This window comes from Mus musculus, chromosome 4 (assembly GCF_000001635.26).
Source record: "Mus musculus strain C57BL/6J chromosome 4, GRCm38.p6 C57BL/6J".
In the NCBI taxonomy this organism is placed as follows: domain Eukaryota; kingdom Metazoa; phylum Chordata; class Mammalia; order Rodentia; family Muridae; genus Mus; species Mus musculus.
In genome coordinates, this window is record NC_000070.6 from 49,120,561 (window position 1) to 49,138,749 (window position 18,189).

The window sequence follows — 18,189 nt, forward strand, 5'->3', positions numbered from 1 at the left end:
CTTTCTTCCTCTCCTTTACTGCCTTTTGCCTTAAACTGTTCCTCCTTTCCTTCATCAGTCTTCTCTGTCGTTCTATTTAATTCTCAACGGCTATAAAGTAACTAGATGGCCTATGATTTCCATTTCCTTCATAAAAGCCAGATCTTTAAGACCCCTATGACCAAAAGGACAGGGGAGGAAGGAGGGATGGAAGCCACCAGTTCTGAATGAGTTTCAGTTTGGTAAGGATTGCCATTGTGCTTCCATTCAGATTACAGATAGAAATGTTGAACAGGATTGCAGTAAGCAGGGAAGCCTGGCACTATCTAAAACATCCTGCCAAATTAACAGTGATCCATTAATCAACACAGCGGTTATTAATATGCCATCACCATGCCCCTGTGGAAAAGTGAACAGTAATATAATCACCGGGGGATCTTGAAACCTAGATTTAATATTTCAAATAGATCTCTTCATTCATTTATTTGCCCAATTGACTGGTCACTTAATATGTAGCCCTGACATTTTTCACTGAATATTTTGGTTGTAGCATCTGTAATGTGGCTTTGAAATTTTAGAATGTCAGCCCTCTGCTCACTCATAAGGCAGTAATTAGCTTCCTGTCTCTTTTGATGCAACTGGCAAACATTCCATCACCACCAACCAATTTTGCACTTGACCCCAGGTCTATGTGCTTTAGCTTTAGAATTGCTATTCATCAACTCAGCTGACATCTATGTGCATCGCCAGGCAGCTGCTTCATCTTCATTGCTTGAATGAAGTGAAGCCAGTGAATCACTCCTCACTCGATTATCCACGATGCTTTATCATCTAAGAAGGGGCAGTCAAGGCTCAGGCACAGGCAACTGAATGGGCAGCTCCAAGTCCTTCCTGCTGTTTCTTCTCTGCTTCTTCAGCAGAGTTGTTTTTCTGTTCCTAGATCTACTGTAAAAGCTCACTTAAAAATCCAAGTTTTATGTAGAGCAGGAAAGATGGATCCGTTGACAATATGTGTACTGAGCTTGCATGGGGCCTGGGTTACATCCCAGTACCCATATAAAAAGTTGGCATAGAACCGGTGAGAAGAACACATGCTCCACTATGTTCATAGCAGCCTTATTTATAATAGCCAGAAGCTGGAAAGAACCCAGATGTCCCTCAACAGAGGAGTGGATACAGAGAATGTGGTACATTTACACAATGGAGTACTACTCAGTTATTAAAAAGAATGAATTTATGAAATTCCTAGGCAAATGGGTGGACTTGGAGGGCATCATCCTGAGTGAGGTAACACAATCACAAAGGAACTCACACAATATGTACTCACTGATAAGTGGATATTAGCCCAGAAACTTAGAATACCCAAGTTACAATTTGCAAAACACATGAAACTGAAGAAGAACGAAGACCAAAGTGTGGACACTTTGCCCCTTATTAGAATTGGGAACCAAACACCCATGGAAGGAGTTACAGAGACAAAGTTTGGAGCTGAGACAAGAGGATGGACCATCTAGAGACTGCCATACCCGGGGATCCATCCCATCATCCTCCAAACGCTGACACCATTGCATACACCAGGAAGATTTTGCTGTCTATTGTGAGGCTATGCCGGGGCCTGGCAAACACAGAAGTGGATGCTCACAGTCAGCTATTGGATGGAACACAGGGACCCCAATGGAGGAGCTAGCTAAAGTACCCAAAGAGCTAAAGGGGTCTGCAACCCTATAGGTGGAACAACAATATGAACTAACCAGTACCCCTGGAGCTCATGTCTCTAGCTTCATATGTATCAGAAGATGGCCTAGTCGGCCATCATTGGGAAGAGAGTCCCCTTGGTCTTGCAAACTTTATATGCCTCAGTACAGGCGAACACCAGGGCCAAGAAGTGGGAGTGGGTAGGTAGGGGGGTGGGGGGGAGGGTATGGGGGACTTTTGGGATAGCATTTGAAATGTTAATGAAGAAAATACCTAATTAAAAAAAAGTTGGCATAGCACATCCTGTAGCCAGGCAGGATTCCTAGTGGAGAGATAAGGACACCAAACCACCCACAAAAGCTTCAACATAAAATTTGTCCTGCCTACAAAAAGTACAGGGACAAAGATGGGACAGAGACTGAACGAATGTCCAACCAAGTTGGACCAACTTGAGGCTTATCCCATGGGCAGGAATCAACCGTTGACACTATTAATGATACTTTGCTATGCTTACAGACAGGAGCCTAGCATAACTGTCCTCTGATAGGCTTCACCTAGCAGCTGACCAAAAAAGATGCAGAGACCTACATAGAGCTCTCAAAGCCTTGTCGAAAGAGTTGGGGAAAGGATTGAGGAACCAGGAGGGATAAGAAGTCCATAGGAAGTCCAATAGAGTCAACTAACCTAGACCCTTGGGGGCTCCCAGAAACTGAGCACACCCCACCCCTGCACATATGTAGCAGATGTATTCCCCAAACAAATGGAGCAAGGGCTTACCCTGACATTGTTGCCTGTCTGTGGATCCTGTTCTCCTAAGTGGGTTGTTTTGACTGGCCCTCAATGGAAGAGGATGTACCTAGTCCTGTAGTGACTTGACTTGCCAGGGTAGGTTGGTACCCAAGTATCCTCCTCAGAGGTGAAGGGAAGGTAGGGAAGGGACAGGGTCATGTGATCAGGGGGACTGTCATGGGGCCTGCAATTGGGATGTAAAGTGAATTGATGAATAAATTAATGTGGAATAAAGCTGGGTATGCTGGAAGGTATTTACAGAGATAAAGAGGTGGGCACATGCAGATCCCTGGGACTTTCTAGCCAGCCAGAGTAGCCAAATCAGTGAGTCTCAGGACAATGATAAACTCTGTTTCTAAAACAATGGTGGATAGCATCTGAAGATTGACACCTAAGGTTGACCTCTGGCCTCTAATCACACGTGAATGTGCATCCCTCTCCTCCCACACAGACAGGAAAACCAAACCTGGAATTTTTGCTGAAAGTGTGATAGGGTTCACCTCAGTCACTCTCTTCCACATTTTGTCCATGTTATCACCAAATCCTGTCATTTCTATATAGTGAATCCAATCTCCATCCCTCCTGCTCTCTTTCATCCAGATCATCATCTTTCATGTAAGCTGCAAGAGAATGACCTAGCCATCTCTCTTCCTCCTGCCCAGACTCCTGCCTAAGTATCCATTACAGTCTAGACTATATATCAGCTCAGGCTGACTTCCACTGGCTCACTATTACCTACAGTCTAACTGAGATAGTTGATTTGATTCCAGCCTTCTTCTGTAGTCTGTGCTTTCCCTGGTTCTCTGTGATACCTCTGTCCCTCTCATTCTCCAATTGTATGTTTTTATATTTGCTGGTGTTCCTCACTACCCACTTTCCTCCCAAATACTCAAAAGGTTGTTTAAATATACCAGTTTTCTTAGACACAACCACTGCACCAAACCCTTCCAGAATTGGCCAGTCTTTCCCTTATGGTTTTGTATTTTGGAAAGGTATATTAGATGAGAAATTATGGAACCTATGTCAAAGTCTGCTCTAATTAATGCATGTGTGCTACTCTTTTAAGAGTAACTATGTACAGCCAGGAAACCGTTTTGGTCCATAGGCCCTGAGTTGCCACTTAAGTGTCACAGGAATTTGAAACCCACACTACAGGCCTTCCTCTCACCAAACTATTTATATTTTTACTCTCAGTTTCTATTTTTTTCTAATTTCACCTCACTAAAGACCTCCCAATAGTCTTCAGTCTCCATTAGACCTCAAGACTATGTAAGAAAGCCCCACCCTCATTTCTAGTGAGTTGTAGCATCAAGCTTGTAAGGCACTAGTCTTGTTGAGAGTAAACTTGTAGCTAGTCTGATTCTGAGCAAGGTATCTCAAGAATCTAGTCTGAGTTTGTGTAGCTCTTTATCCTTTTCATAAGCCTTGTAATTATCCATCCTGCAATTGTAATCTTGTGCTCAGTTTTTCAGGATCAATATCTCCTCTTTTGATCAAGTGCTTCAATCGATAAGATGGGACTTCTGACTTAATTTCTTTTTCCAGAATTTATTTTTGAAACAACTGAGCTAATTGGGACTCTTCACTGCTTCTATGCTATTTCCAGGAGTTGCCTGGTACCTTTAGGTAGAATTATTAGAAGTAATTACTTATTATTTGCTTGAATGATAGATTCCTGACCACTGTCCCATGCAATCCCTCTGAAGCCCAATGTTTGGCTATCTCCTGAGACAAGAATAAGGTATGTGGGTTTAGCTTCCCAGTCATGAACTTCTCTGGCATTGCCATGATAGTTTCTTTGTGAATGAGCATAATTCATGCACTTATTTGACTTACAATCTTTTAGAAAAAAGATAATCTCACTAAAATTGCATACTGTGTAGCCTACACATAATCACTGTATCTTCTGCAGACAAGAACTCTATCTGAGATATTAAATAATGTCCTCAAGTTCACAGGGTCAGTCTGTGGTTGGAAACAAGACTCAATTTGGTGTCAGTATGATTCCCAATACTAACGTCCATCTCTCTATGTTAGAGAAGGAAACTCTTGAAATGGGCAGAGGGGAATTTCTCGGTCACAAAGGAGTTTGAGTTCATAATAAGTACTTAATACTTTTTTTGCTTTTGATGTCAGCTCAGTATTACTACAGAAGTCTTTTTTATTGATTGTGGTCAAGACAATTGTAGAGTTAGGAAGTAGAACCAATCTAAACCTTTCCTAAAATGAATGAACATGGAATGCCTTGTAGCTTTATGACCATGGGATGCCAAAGATGACAGATGAACTAACAATCATTTTTTTAAGCGCAGAGAAAGGCCAATGCTTGTTTGAACCATTTTCTTCAAGTAGATGAGAGTATCTGAATATGGGAAACTGATATAAATTCCATGAGAACACTGGTATACTCAAACACTCAAGTCTTTGAGCTAACCTAGATGTCACAACAAAAAGGCAGCAAATGAATTAGCACATTCTGCAAAGGAAGTGCCATGCTTCGAGCATCAGGAGAGAGGCTGGGCGTCAGAGAGGACCAAGCTGGCTTTCTGAAGAACAATATCATAGTCAATATGGGGGAATGCCCAGAGCAGTAGTTATTCAATAATCTATCCTCTGTGTTGCATATCATTGCATACTGCATCTAGAAGATGGTATGTGAGTGAGTGAGTGTACAACTTTATGATCCTGTATGCATGAAGAAGTTTGATCTGATTTGGCACACAGCCAGAGTGCTGTGGTAAAATATTTCTATGTGCATGGGTATCCTGTGAAAACCAGTCTTAACCAACTGAACAAGTAAACAACTGAAGTATACATTGTTAGCAGCACAGTGAATATTAGCGTTATTTCCATGGGCATGCATGTTTTCTCGTAAGGGTTTGGTATATCTCAGGTGTGACATCTGAGTTAGCACATGTACTGCTTATTCACATATACTGGAACACTTTGCCATCTTAGTAAATATGACTTTTAAGAAGCTAATGTATAACATTTTAATGAATAGGTCAGTTTAAGTTTTCCCTGTTGCTTTGATTAAACAACAAAAGCAACTTCTATAGACTATAGAAAGGGTTTATTTCAAAACACAGTTCCATGTGTTTTTTTTAATTTACTTTCATTTTGTATGGTTTCTTTTGGCTACATGTATATTTGTGTGAGATTGCTGAATCCCCCTGGAACTTGATTTAAAGAAAATTGTGAGCTGTTATGTGAGTGCTTGGTATTGAACTTGGGTCCTTTGGAAGAGTAACCAGTGCTCTTAACTACTGAACTATTCCTACAGCCTCGTAGTTCCATGTTATTGTCAATCATATCAAGTAAGGCCTTGTGGCAGAGAGTTGGGAGAGTTTTACATATCACATCCATAATCTGGAATAGAGAGCAGTGAATACATGCTTGCTTACCTTCATCTCTTGTAAGGTTCAGGACCCACTGTTCATGGAACAGTGGGTGAGTATTCCCGCTTCAAATTGACACACACACACACACACACACACACACACACACACACACACACACACACGGCCAAACTGATGTAGATTCACAGAGACTCCCTCCCCAGGCGAGTCCAGATTGTATTGAGTTTACATGGGAGAGGCTCAAGCTTGAGCTCCTCTCAGACTTACCTGTAGGACTTGTTTAACCATAGAGTCGTGGTATCATGCGTCACCAGAGTTTCTTACTCAGTACATTAGGGATCTTAAGTGATATTTTTAACAAGCTTGCAGGTAAGGCTTCTGCTGTTGGTTCAAGGACATTCTAAGAACAGTTCCTAAAAGTGTCACACCTACACGTGTTGTCTGAATGAGCTGATAAGTATTTAAATGAATATAAATCAGATTTAAGGGAGCTGATGTGACATTTAAGGGTCATGTGTATCATCTCAACAAGCATCATATCATCCACACAAGTACGTGTTAGAGATACACATATCATTTAAAGGATGGAAGGAGAATACAGTTGGATTTGTGTTATATCTTAATGTGTTCATAAACATATGAAATACCATGTGAAGTTGTATGGACCAAATGAGCATTAGTATCATTTGAGTACATTCAACCTTTAGAAACAGTTGTGTATTTTATACTTAACAGCGTTTTCTGTCTGTGTGTAAATAGCCATATATATGCATATATATGTATATGAATAATCCCCATACATTGTGAAAATTGTAAACATTAGTGCCCTGAAACAAAGGTATACTAGAATTACAGCTATTTTAGAAATATAAGCAATCAAGAATTGTGTGTGTGTATGTGTGTGTGTGTGTTTGTGTGTTGGGTGACATGTGAGGTTTGTTTTAAAAGCCAATGAAGATTTCTGCAATATGGCAGGAAGAGATGTGTGGGAGAGGTATTTTTAAGGGAAACAAACACAGGCAGTGTTTAACAAATAAGCTAGCTTGGCAGTGTTGGGAAACTCCAAGTAGCTGGGGATTTCAAGAATGGAAAATATCAGATAGGAGCAAGAAAGAGACAGAAGCTGGAATATTCATGAAGTGTCAGGTCATGGAGGTCCTGTGGGTTATGAGACAGACAACCTGTGGGAAGGGTTTCTATTCTCCATTTCTTCCCTAGAAATTCACAATGCACTAAAGATTTTAAATAGGGAAGGGATGTAATTGGTTTATACTTAGAAATATCACACTGGAGGCTGAGCAGGAGGTAGGCTGAAAATGCACCAGGACATCCACTGTCACAAACCTGTACCTCGGGTGATGAAGCTGTGCAGCCTGGGAGTAGACTAAGAAGCTTTTCAGGAGAGGAGGTAAAAGACTATGAGACTTCTCAAGTCTAAAACTTGGAAGAAAGTTTGTGTCAAAGATGAAAGGAGGAACACTAGCTGTTTGCTAATTGATAGCTAGTTAATAGCTATTAATCAGTTGCTAGCTCAACGCATGGGCTGGTACTGGCTGCTGAGACAAGAGCAGTGAGGTTGAAGATGCTGAATCAGAACACAATGTAAAGGTTGAACAAAAGAAGAAACTCAGCAAAGGGAAATGAGGGAGAGATATGGAGAAGGCAGGAAGGAAAGTTACATAGCTGTGTGCCTCTCCTGTAATGATGGGTCACTTTAACAGTAGGGAAAGGCCATTTGGTTTAATGACTTCTAGAGTCCTGTGTAGAGTGACTTGGAGAAACTATTTGGAATCACAGAGTTCTGTGCTCCACCCAGCCCAAACCACCAGGTAAGCTGGTGGCCCTGGTCCATTCAGCTGAGTCCTTAGTTGAGAACTAGAAAAATATGAAAAGTAAAAAGCCAAGTTTGCAGGGAGAAACACAGGAACTTGTTCATCTCTTTTGCTGCTACTTGAGGGGTTGAAGCCTGTCCTTGGAATAAATGCTTACTGTGTTTGCAAGCTCTGGCTTAGTCCTAGGTTAAAATCCCCATGGTATCACTAACTAGTGATTTGGCCTTGGGAATGTTATATAATTATGCTAAGTCTTAATTTCCTAGGAAAGAGTCTGATACTACGTGTGTAGGACTTTTTTCTTTTCTCTCTCTTTCTCTCTCTTTTCATGTATACAAGGCACAGGAAATGCTTACAATACCCAGTACAGTATAACTGGTAAAACTAGCCAACTGACCCAGTTACACAAGTCCAAACCCTATGAAAATTATGGTAAGAAACAACATTGAATTAAATTGTTGCTAAATTCCCTTCCTGCCCAGCATCCTTTTTGTCTGTTTTGTCTCTTTCTCTTTTTTTCCCCTGTGATTCTGTAATGAGCTAGTCACTAGGTATTTATGATCTACGAATTGACTGGGAAAGGGGTTTTGTTTTCTCATTTCTGGAATACATTGTACAACCAAGAGAAAATAATACCAATGAAAACATTACCTGACATAAAATGCAAATGCACTAAGAAATAGCTCACTAGCCAGGAGCTTCTCCCCTGGAGGCAAGAAGGGAGCCCTGCAGCAGGGAATCAGATGCGGCCTTTCTCTAATGACTCGTCATAAGTACTTTCCTACGTTCGGTTGCTGGGGCGGATGATTATTTTCTTCCTCAGCATATTGCAGTAAAAATGAGGGAAACGTTACAAGTTTGGATTGAGTTCACCTCTCAGTTTTATCGGACCTGGTCAGAGAGACCCCCTGCATCTTTTTCAAGTGTATGAGATTTTTCATGTGTACAGTATCTAGAAACACGAAATTGACCAAAAGTGAGTTGTGAATACGGTCCCTCATTGAGTTTATAAGGCTGCTGAATGGAAAGAAGGTCTGATTCAAAGCATTTGTGAGAAGTGAGAAGGTGAAGGGCCTTACCTCTGGGGATATCATGACTGTTTTGCAATGCAAAGCCATCTTTATCTCCATGGCAGACAATCTAATGAGACCAGGTGGATTAAAGGCCAGACAAGGGGAAGAATAAAAATTAGGTTTTAACCCTAGTCACTTTTGGCTGTTTCTGAAAAACAATTCTGAATGTTATTTGAACTATCTACCTCTGTAGAAATCTGTTATATATGAGATAAACTTAAAAGGCCATGTGTCAGAAATGTTTTACTTTTTGTTTTGCAAGTGTGTGCATGTGTGTGTTGGTGTGTAATGATCATAGTTCACATTTGTTATACACTTTTTGCAACGATATATATATATATTTCATCTTCATAGTCAAAGCCCTTAATTGAGGTCCTCACTTCCCCATTGTGTAGCTGATAGCAGTACTCTGTAATGTAAAGCAGTTCGCCTAAAGTCAGATAGCTAAACAGATCAACCCTGAACGCAGGTCTGTCTCTTCTCCAAACTCAAGCTTGGATCCATTGTACATTATTTTTGTGGGGGAAAAACTGATATGCGAGCAAAATAAACTGTAATGCAAGCATTGCAGCTTGTATTCAAGTGTGCTGCTGGGGCTTTATGCATTTCTTTATGATCTTCCTGTGTGCTGTGACTTGCTACTGACTCTTCGTTTCTGTGTGGTAAGGGGTTGTGCTAGCAGTCCTGAAAGCCTTTGAGGACCTGACAAACTTAGGAAATCACTAAAGAAAAACAGACAATGTAAGGGCCTGGAGAGGTGGCTCTGTGGTTAAAAGCAGTTGTTGCTCTTGCAGAGGACTGGAGTTTGATATTTAGCGCACACAAAAGTGCTCAAAATTTTCTGTAACTCTAGCTCTAAAGATTCAACACCCTCTTATGGCTTACACACACTCGCACACACACACACACACACACACACACACACACACACACACACACACACACACAGAGAGAGAGAGAGAGAGAGAGAGAGAGAGAGACAGAGAGACAGAGAGACAGAGAGAGAGACAGAGGGAGACTGAGTACATTTGCATACATGCAAATAAAACATTACATACACAAAAATAAATATAACCTTAAAAATTAAGAAAAATGGGACAAGGTGCAATGACACATGCCTTTAATTCCAGCAATTGAGACACTGATGCAGGGGGATTGCTGTGAGTTAAAAGCCAGTTTGGCCTATGTAGTGGGTTCCAGTGTAACCAAAGCTACATAGTGAGACCCTGTATCAACCCCAACCCCTAAATAGAATAAATAAATAAACAAGTAATGGACAGGCAATAGCTAGGTATGGAGACCTTGGTGGTTTGAATAGGTATGGTCTACATAGATTCATGTGTTTGAGTGCTTGGCCATAGAGAGTGGCACTATTAGGAGGTACAGCCTTATTGGAGGAGGTGTGACCTTGATAGAGAAAATGTGTCACTGTGGAGGTGGGACTCTGAAGTCTTAAATGCTCAAGAAAGGTCTAGTGTGGAAGACAGTCCCCTTCTGTTGCCATGGATCAAGATGTAGAACTCTCAGCATCTTCTCCAGCACCATGTCTACCTGAACACTGCCATGCTTTCTGCCATGATGATAATGGGCTGAACCCTGAAACTGTAAGCCAGCTCCAATCAAATGTTTGCCTTTATAAGAGTTGCATTGTTCATGGTGTCTCTTCACAGCAATAAACCTCTGACTAAGACAGAGTCCTATATTTCTGGCACTTGGGAGGCTATATATTCAAGGTCATCCCAGGCTATGAAAGTACCACACCATCCTGAGAGCTACCATGTGAAATCCTGCCTCAAAACACCATAACAGGATGCAGGGAGGAATGTTGGAGACATGGCTAAGTGGGTAAGAGTCCACATTGCTCTTGCACAGGATCAAGCTTGGTTCCCACTATCACATTGGGTGACTCACAACTGCCTGTAACTCCAGCTCCAGGGAATACTATGACCTCTTCTATTTTCCATGGGTACCACAAATCACATATGCACACATATATATGTAGTTAAAACAAAAATTTAATATTTTTTTCAAAAATTAAGAGAATGGGCAGACATTAAGACAAGTTAATTCTTCACTGATTATTTATATAACATCATATATTTCTCCACTGAAGTATAATTTCAGTGTCCTTGGTTTTTCCTGCATCATGAACATACTCATTATTTAGTATTTTAGTACTAAATACTTTCTAAGAAAGTCACTCTCCTCCTGAAAATATCAGTGTGTCTTCTGTAAGTGGTTCTGAATCTTTGAGGCCATCTGTCATTTTTTTCTTTCTTTCTTTCTTTCTTTTTTTTAAATCTAGCTGCAGTTTCTGAACTAGATCTGGACTGTGCATGACATCTTTAGTGAGATTTGAAAATAACTTAGATTATTTAAAAGGAAAAAGAAAAAGAAAAATAAAGACTAACAAATGGTTAGCAGACATAATTCCTTTCCCAATTTCTTACTGGATGCTTTAACCAACAAATGCCCATATGTTTGATTAAATAGAATAAAAGGAAATATGGAAAAGTAAATATTATGATCCCTTTTAACGTTAATAGCTTAAACTTTTCATGAAACCGGGATCTCTTAAAGCCAAATTTTCCCCCTATATTCTTCATTACTGAACCAAGAGGTGACACACATAAGAACTATTTGCTGATGATATTACACTGATCTTGTCTGGGCAACCCTGTGGTTGAGATTTCATAGGTGTATCATCCCTATCAGGTGTCCTGGTCCTCGGACTGTTGCATTCTTTCTGCACTCTCTTCTACAATGTTCCTTAAGCATCAGATATAGAGGTTGCATAATAGATGTACTGGTTGGGGTTGGGCAGCCTATGGCCACTTACTCTCAGTGATTTGAATAACTGTAGATCTCTGCTGTAAAGGGGGCTTCTTTTATGAGGGATGAGAGTTACATTTATCTATGCATGTAAGGATAAGCATTTGGAATACAGCTAAAAATTACAATGGCTTAGGAAAATGGAAATATGTTCCTCTCTAGTTAATAGGCCAATGTGATAGGAAAATTTTTCACAAGGCCTCATCTTTAGATGAAGAGCTATAGTGGCTATTGAAAGAGAGAAAAGTTCAATTTTGGGGGGTTCAAGACCCCTGATAAATTATCCAATCCCAAGTGATCAGACCTAAAGGTGTATACTAAATCAGCTCGGTAGGTTATGGTGTGTGTGTGTGTGTGTGTGTGTGTGTGTGTGTGTGTGTGCGCGCGCGCGCGCACGCGTGCGTGTGTGTGCACGAGAATACATATGCATGTATATTTGATGTTGGAGGGCTTTCTTTTGTGGTGATGAAATTTAATGACTTCTTTTAATAGTTAAGCCTTTCCATGGTGTATAAAATTTGCTACCTTAGGTTCTTAAAGCATTCTTCTATTTATATTCTAAAAGAATATGATTGGTTTATATTTAAGTATTTTTAGTTTAGCTTGAATTTAGTGTATGACCTATGCCATATGTGATTTTAGTACTCCTATGGTTTGTCCAACATTGCCTTTGGAAGACATTGCTATAGAACCTGTTGCTGTCACACTGTCACTCAGCCATGCTCAGGTGTTGTTATGCATGTGTGTCCATGTTTCTAAGAAACACTTTAGGAAGAGAAGCATTACCGTCACCCGGCAGCTTCCATTAGCTGACTACTTAGTTTGGGCTAAGCAGTATGATAAGTTCTTACGTCTTTATTAAGCCTCAAATAATGCTGTTAAATTTGCTGGGCACTAGTTACACCCCCACCCCCACTCCGATTTTACTGATGGGTAACTCAAACCACAAATGAATCATAATTATTAACCCTATGCAAATTGTTTAGGGACAGTAAATTAACTTTGTATTCAAAGATACATTTATTTTGCAAGGCATAATTTGGGTTTTAGAGACCACAATATATCTGTGAGAATTTTTAAAATATTTTTATCCTTTGACGTTGATTTCAAATATATTTTCCATTGAGAAATAGATAAGAGTGTATTTTCTAGTGCTCTCTGTTCTTCTGTGATGCCTAGGAAACCCTATTAGGGAGTATCTTACCAGATCTTACACTGCTAACAAGGATTAATGAGTTCATTGAACTGTGTCAACAGAAGCAGTTCTCTGATGTAAACTCATGTACAAAATGAAGCAGAAGGATTTTTGACTAATAGTAGACGTCTTACATGGATGTGTGTCTTTATCCTGCGAGAAGGGTCACGGAGTTGCTGTTCTAGACTTTCTCTGTAGCTTCTTGTTTGAGTTGTGATAGAAATAAAGTGGGAAATGTTTTACATCTAACTGAAGTCTGGAAACCACTGGACAACAGACAATTACTCTGATCACTTCATATATTAATTCATCTCTAGAGAAAATATTTTATCATTAGGATTGTTTCCTAGTTGGAAATCTCACTTTTAATGACAAAAATATGCACTATCAGTAAATCTTAATATAGTAATATTTTTCACACAAAATCTATATCAGTCAGTTATTAGACTAATTTAAAATTTCTTCTAATTTTAATGCACTCTAACATATGTACATATTATATTTCTTATACATTCTACTAGTCAACAATTGTCATTGTTAACAGTTTGGAGTATATTCTGACAATTTAAAATATGGCATGTGTATCTGCTTATTTTTGTTTATTTGTTTTTTTATTTTTTAATTTTGGCATGTCATTCAAATTCCATAGTGTACTATGGCAGTCAGAAGACAACTTGCAAGACTTGCTTTTTTCCTTCCACCGTGTATATTACAGCTATAAAACTCCTGTTATTGGCTTAGTGGAAAATATATTTATTGGCTAAGCTATCTTCTTGGCCCTTGAAATGTGGTTGCGAGTATTATTACCTTGTATTTTAAAGACATTTTTTAAAAATCAAAATTAACCTAGCTGCACAGAGTATCTGTTAGTAAGTAGTTTGTGCTTCATTCTTTTCAAAGTTGCTTTGACTTTTTGGCAGATATCAGTGAGAACATATAGCAGATTGCCTTGGGGTAAGAAAGAGGTATTTAACAATTATCAATTATGCTCAACAATTCTCTCAGCAAACTACCACAGACATATAAACAGCCTTTTTTTGTTGTAACACAGATAATACAAGCAAGTCTTACCCAAGTGTTGTCTAAAAGAAAAACGTAATATAATAATGCAGTGTACAAGTCACAAGAAATTTCAGGAAATGTAGTAGTTTCTGGGAAACTAGGAAGGGCAAGATTTTTCCCTAGGCTTCAGTTGGATTTTAAAAAATTGAGGTATAATTGAATAAGTTGTTTATCTCATTCGAAATTAAAGAATTAAGAATGAAAATAACAAAATAATGGGTTTCCTTAGCTTTCAGCATGTCAAGGACTAAAGACTGGTTTAAAATGCACTGTACTAAGAGTTGTTAAATTGTAAACAACTATTACAAGACCATATGGCAATAGCTAAGAAAGTTAAATGGCTTTTATCCCATTACTTGGAAAATTCTCTCTCTAATTATACACTCTGAAATACTGTCAAAATATATGTGCTATATTGTTATAGTGTTACAATAACAAAAGTTGTATACATCCTCTCCATCATGACTAGGCTCTTTCATTGGCTGTGTTCTAACTAGATCATTAAATCTAGTTAAATACTATGCTGTTAAAATGATAGAGGTAAAGATACAAGCGCAGATACTCAGCACTCTCTGGGACACTAAGATTCAGTGTGCTTCCTGGACTTACTGTGCTTCAGTAATTTCTAGAAGAGTAAACAAGAAGTTGTTACTAGAGTTTACATCAGAAGGGTGAGCTGTAGTTTGAAGTGAGGGAAGAAAGAGAAACAGACTTTTTCTTCTAGAGAAACATGATCCTATGTTGCTTCTATAGTTTAAGATGTTCTAACACAGGGTCATTTCTTGCATTTGCATAACTTTTGATCTAATGCATTGCCTTGTAAATAATCTTGTAGAGATCGATATGCATACCAAGCTTTGCTTTGAAGATAGATGTTTATACTTTATTATTAATTACTATTATACCTGATTAATTTTAAAGAATTAGGAGTGATATAAATGATCAACCACAGAAGATAGATCAACTGTATTACAGTTCGGTACTTAAATTCATCTTGTGACAGAACATTACCAATAAATTATTAGATGGTGGCCCTTAAAGGAATGAAATATATTGAAACAAGGCAGGGAGAAGTTAATAGGTGATTGGTCCTACCCATCCCTGATGAACTATTGGTTGTTGATGATGAACTGATGGATTCTGGAGGAGGAGAAGGGCACTCACTTTCTCTAGTTGTGTTCTTACTGAGACAACCACCAGGATCTAGCAAATAGTTCCAAACCTATGGACACACAGATGAAAATGGTTGGACCCCAAACTTCATGGTTCTCAAAACAACAAGAACATAGTGAATGTGGAAAGAGAAATGTAGGGAGGGATGGAATAACAAAAGTGGGGAGAAGATCCAGGGGTGATTAGAATAATCTGAATGCATTTATACATGTATGAAATTATCAAACTCAATACAAGAGGTTTTTTTTTTTTTAAAGCTGTTTCTTATTTTGTCTCTAAAGAGCAGTACTTATTGATATTAAAAGAAAAAGTAGTTTGGGTTATTGAGATGGCTTGGATCTGTATGGTGGAAAGAGAGAACCAAACTTATTCCAGCAAATTGTCCTCTGACCTCCACACATGGTGGTGCTGTGCAGAATCTCTCTCTCTCTTTCTGTCTGTCTGTCTCTCTCTCTCTCTCACTCTCTCTCTCTCTCTCTCACACACACACACACAAATAAGTAATGTTATTCAAAATTAAAACCTAAGAAGATGTTTCTGCTTAAGCTAATCAGTCTCCTCTTAACATACTTACAGTATTCCATCCCACATTTTGTGGTGAAATTCTGCTTCATAATTCAGTATTCTAATACAGTTCTGAAGGTGTGAAGTAGAACCCTAAATAATTGATTCACTCAATTTATTTATCAATTAACTGCTTTAATAAAAATATTTTAGTGAAGTATTTGAAAGTGTTTTTCTGATGTACCCATACTTGTATACCTAAACAATGCAACATTTTCTATGACTTAAAAACATTTTGTTGGGACTATAGCCTGGTATTTTGTAAATATTTGCTTCATTTTGGTCAAACAGACAAACTCTAAAGCACTTATGGTGTGCTGCTTTGTGAAAATGTCAGATATCATGTGGTGAAACCATAATGGTGTTGGTAGCCTGTAAAACACATTATTGTCTGAGTCTCCCTAGTCACAGAGCAATGACTGAATTGCTCTCTGCTTGACATAATGGAGCAGTATCAATCTGAGATAGCCATTAGCCCAACCCACCACTGAGAATCGGGAAGGCAGACAAGCAATTGAAGGCAACAAGCAATTGAACAACTTTGCTGTAGAATGAGTAGAATTCAATCGCTCAAATACCAATATTTTAAAATAAATACTTTACTTCATCCTTACAACCTCCTACTTCACCCCCAAAATGGGCTTTCTTTCTTTTTTTTTCCCATTTTTTATTAGGTATTTAGCTCATTTACATTTCCAATGCTATACCAAAAGTCCCCCATACCCACCCACCCCCAGTCCCCTACCCACCCACTCCCCCTTTTTGGCCCTGGCGTTCCCCTGTACTGGGGCATATAAAGTTTGCGTGTCCAATGGGCCTCTCTTTCCAGTGATGGCCGACTAGGCCATCTTTTGATACATATGCAGCTAGAGTCAAGAGCTCCGGGGTACTGGTTAGTTCATAATGTTGTTCCACCTATAGGGTTGCAGATCCCTTTAGCTCCTTGGGTACTTTCTCTAGCTCCTCCATTGGGAGCCCTGTGATCCATCCATTAGCTGACTGTGAGCATCCACTTCTGTGTTTGCTAGGCCCCAGCATAGTCTCACAAGAGACAGCTACATCTGGGTCCTTTCGATAAAATCTTGCTAGTATATGCAATGGTGTCAGCGTTTGGATGCTGATTATGGGGTGGATCCCTGGATATGCCATTCTCTACATGGTCCATCCTTTCATCTCAGCTCCAAACTTTGTCTTTGTAACTCCTTCCATGGGTGTTTTGTTCCCAATTCTAAGGAGGGGCATAGTGTCCACACTTCAGTCTTCATTCTTCTTGAGTTTCATGTGTTTAGCAAATTGTATCTTATATCTTGGGAATCCTAGGTTTGGGGCTAATATCCACTTATCAGTGAGTACATATTGTGTGAGTTCCTTTGTGAATGTGTTACCTCACTCAGGATGATGCCCTCCAGGTCCATCCATTTGCCTAGGAATTTCATAAATTCATTCTTTTTAATAGCTGAGTAGTACTCCATTGTGTACATGTACCACATTTTCTGTATCCATTCCTCTGTTGAGGGGCATCTGGGTTCTTTCCAGCTTCTGGCTATTATAAATAAGACTGCTATGAACATAGTGGAGCATGTGTCCTTCTTACCAGTTGGGGCATCTTCTGGATATATGCCCAGGAGAGGTATTGCTGGATCCTCCGGTAGTACTATGTCCAATTTTCTGAGGAACCACCAGACTGATTTCCAGAGTGGTTGTACAAGCCTGCAATCCCACCAACAATGGAGGAGTGTTCCTCTTTCTCCACATCCATGCCAGCATCTGCTGTCACCTGAATTTTTGATCTTAGCCATTCTGACTGGTGTGAGGTGGAATCTCAGGGTTGTTTTGATTTGCATTTCCCTGATGATTAAGGATGTTGAACATTTTTTCAGGTGCTTCTCTGCCATTCGGTATTCCTCAGGTGAGAATTCTTTGTTCAGTTCTGAGCCCCATTTTTTAATGGGGTTATTTGATTTTCTGAAGTCCACCTTCTTGAGTTCTTTATATATGTTGGATATTAGTCCCCTATCTGATTTAGGATAGGTAAAGATCCTTTCCCAATCTGTTGGTGGTAGTTTGGTCTTATTGACGGTGTCTTTTGCCTTGCAGAAACTTTGGCGTTTCATTAGGTCCCATTTGTCAATTCTCGATCTTACAGCACAAGCCATTGCTGTTCTGTTCAGGAATTTTTCCCCTGTGCCCATATCTTCAAGGCTTTTCCCCACTTTCTCCTCTATAAGTTTCAGTGTCTCTGGTTTTATGTGAAGTTCCTTGATCCACTTAGATTTGACCTTAGTACAAGGAGATAAGTATGGATCGATTCGCATTCTTCTACACGATAACAACCAGTTGTGCCAGCACCAATTTTTGAAAATGCTGTCTTTCTTCCACTGGATGGCTTTAGCTCCCGTGTCGAAGATAAAGTGACCATAGGTGTGTGGGTTCATTTCTGGGTCTTCAATTCTATTCCATTGGTCTACTTGTCTGTCTCTATACCAGGACCATGCAGTTTTTATCACAATTGCTCTGTAGTAAAGCTTTAGGTCTGGCATGGTGATTCCACCAGAAGTTCTTTTATCCTTGAGAAGACTTTTTGCTATCCTAGGTTTTTTGTTATTCCAGACGAATTTGCAAATTGATCCTTCTAA

General features: G+C 39.4%; 1 protein-coding gene across 1 annotated transcript in view; it reads left to right on the plus strand.

The window, feature by feature from the left end:
- Positions 1 to 18,189, plus strand: part of Plppr1 (phospholipid phosphatase related 1) — a 280,800-nt gene that overhangs the window by 61,099 nt on the left and 201,512 nt on the right. The window lies entirely within an intron of this gene.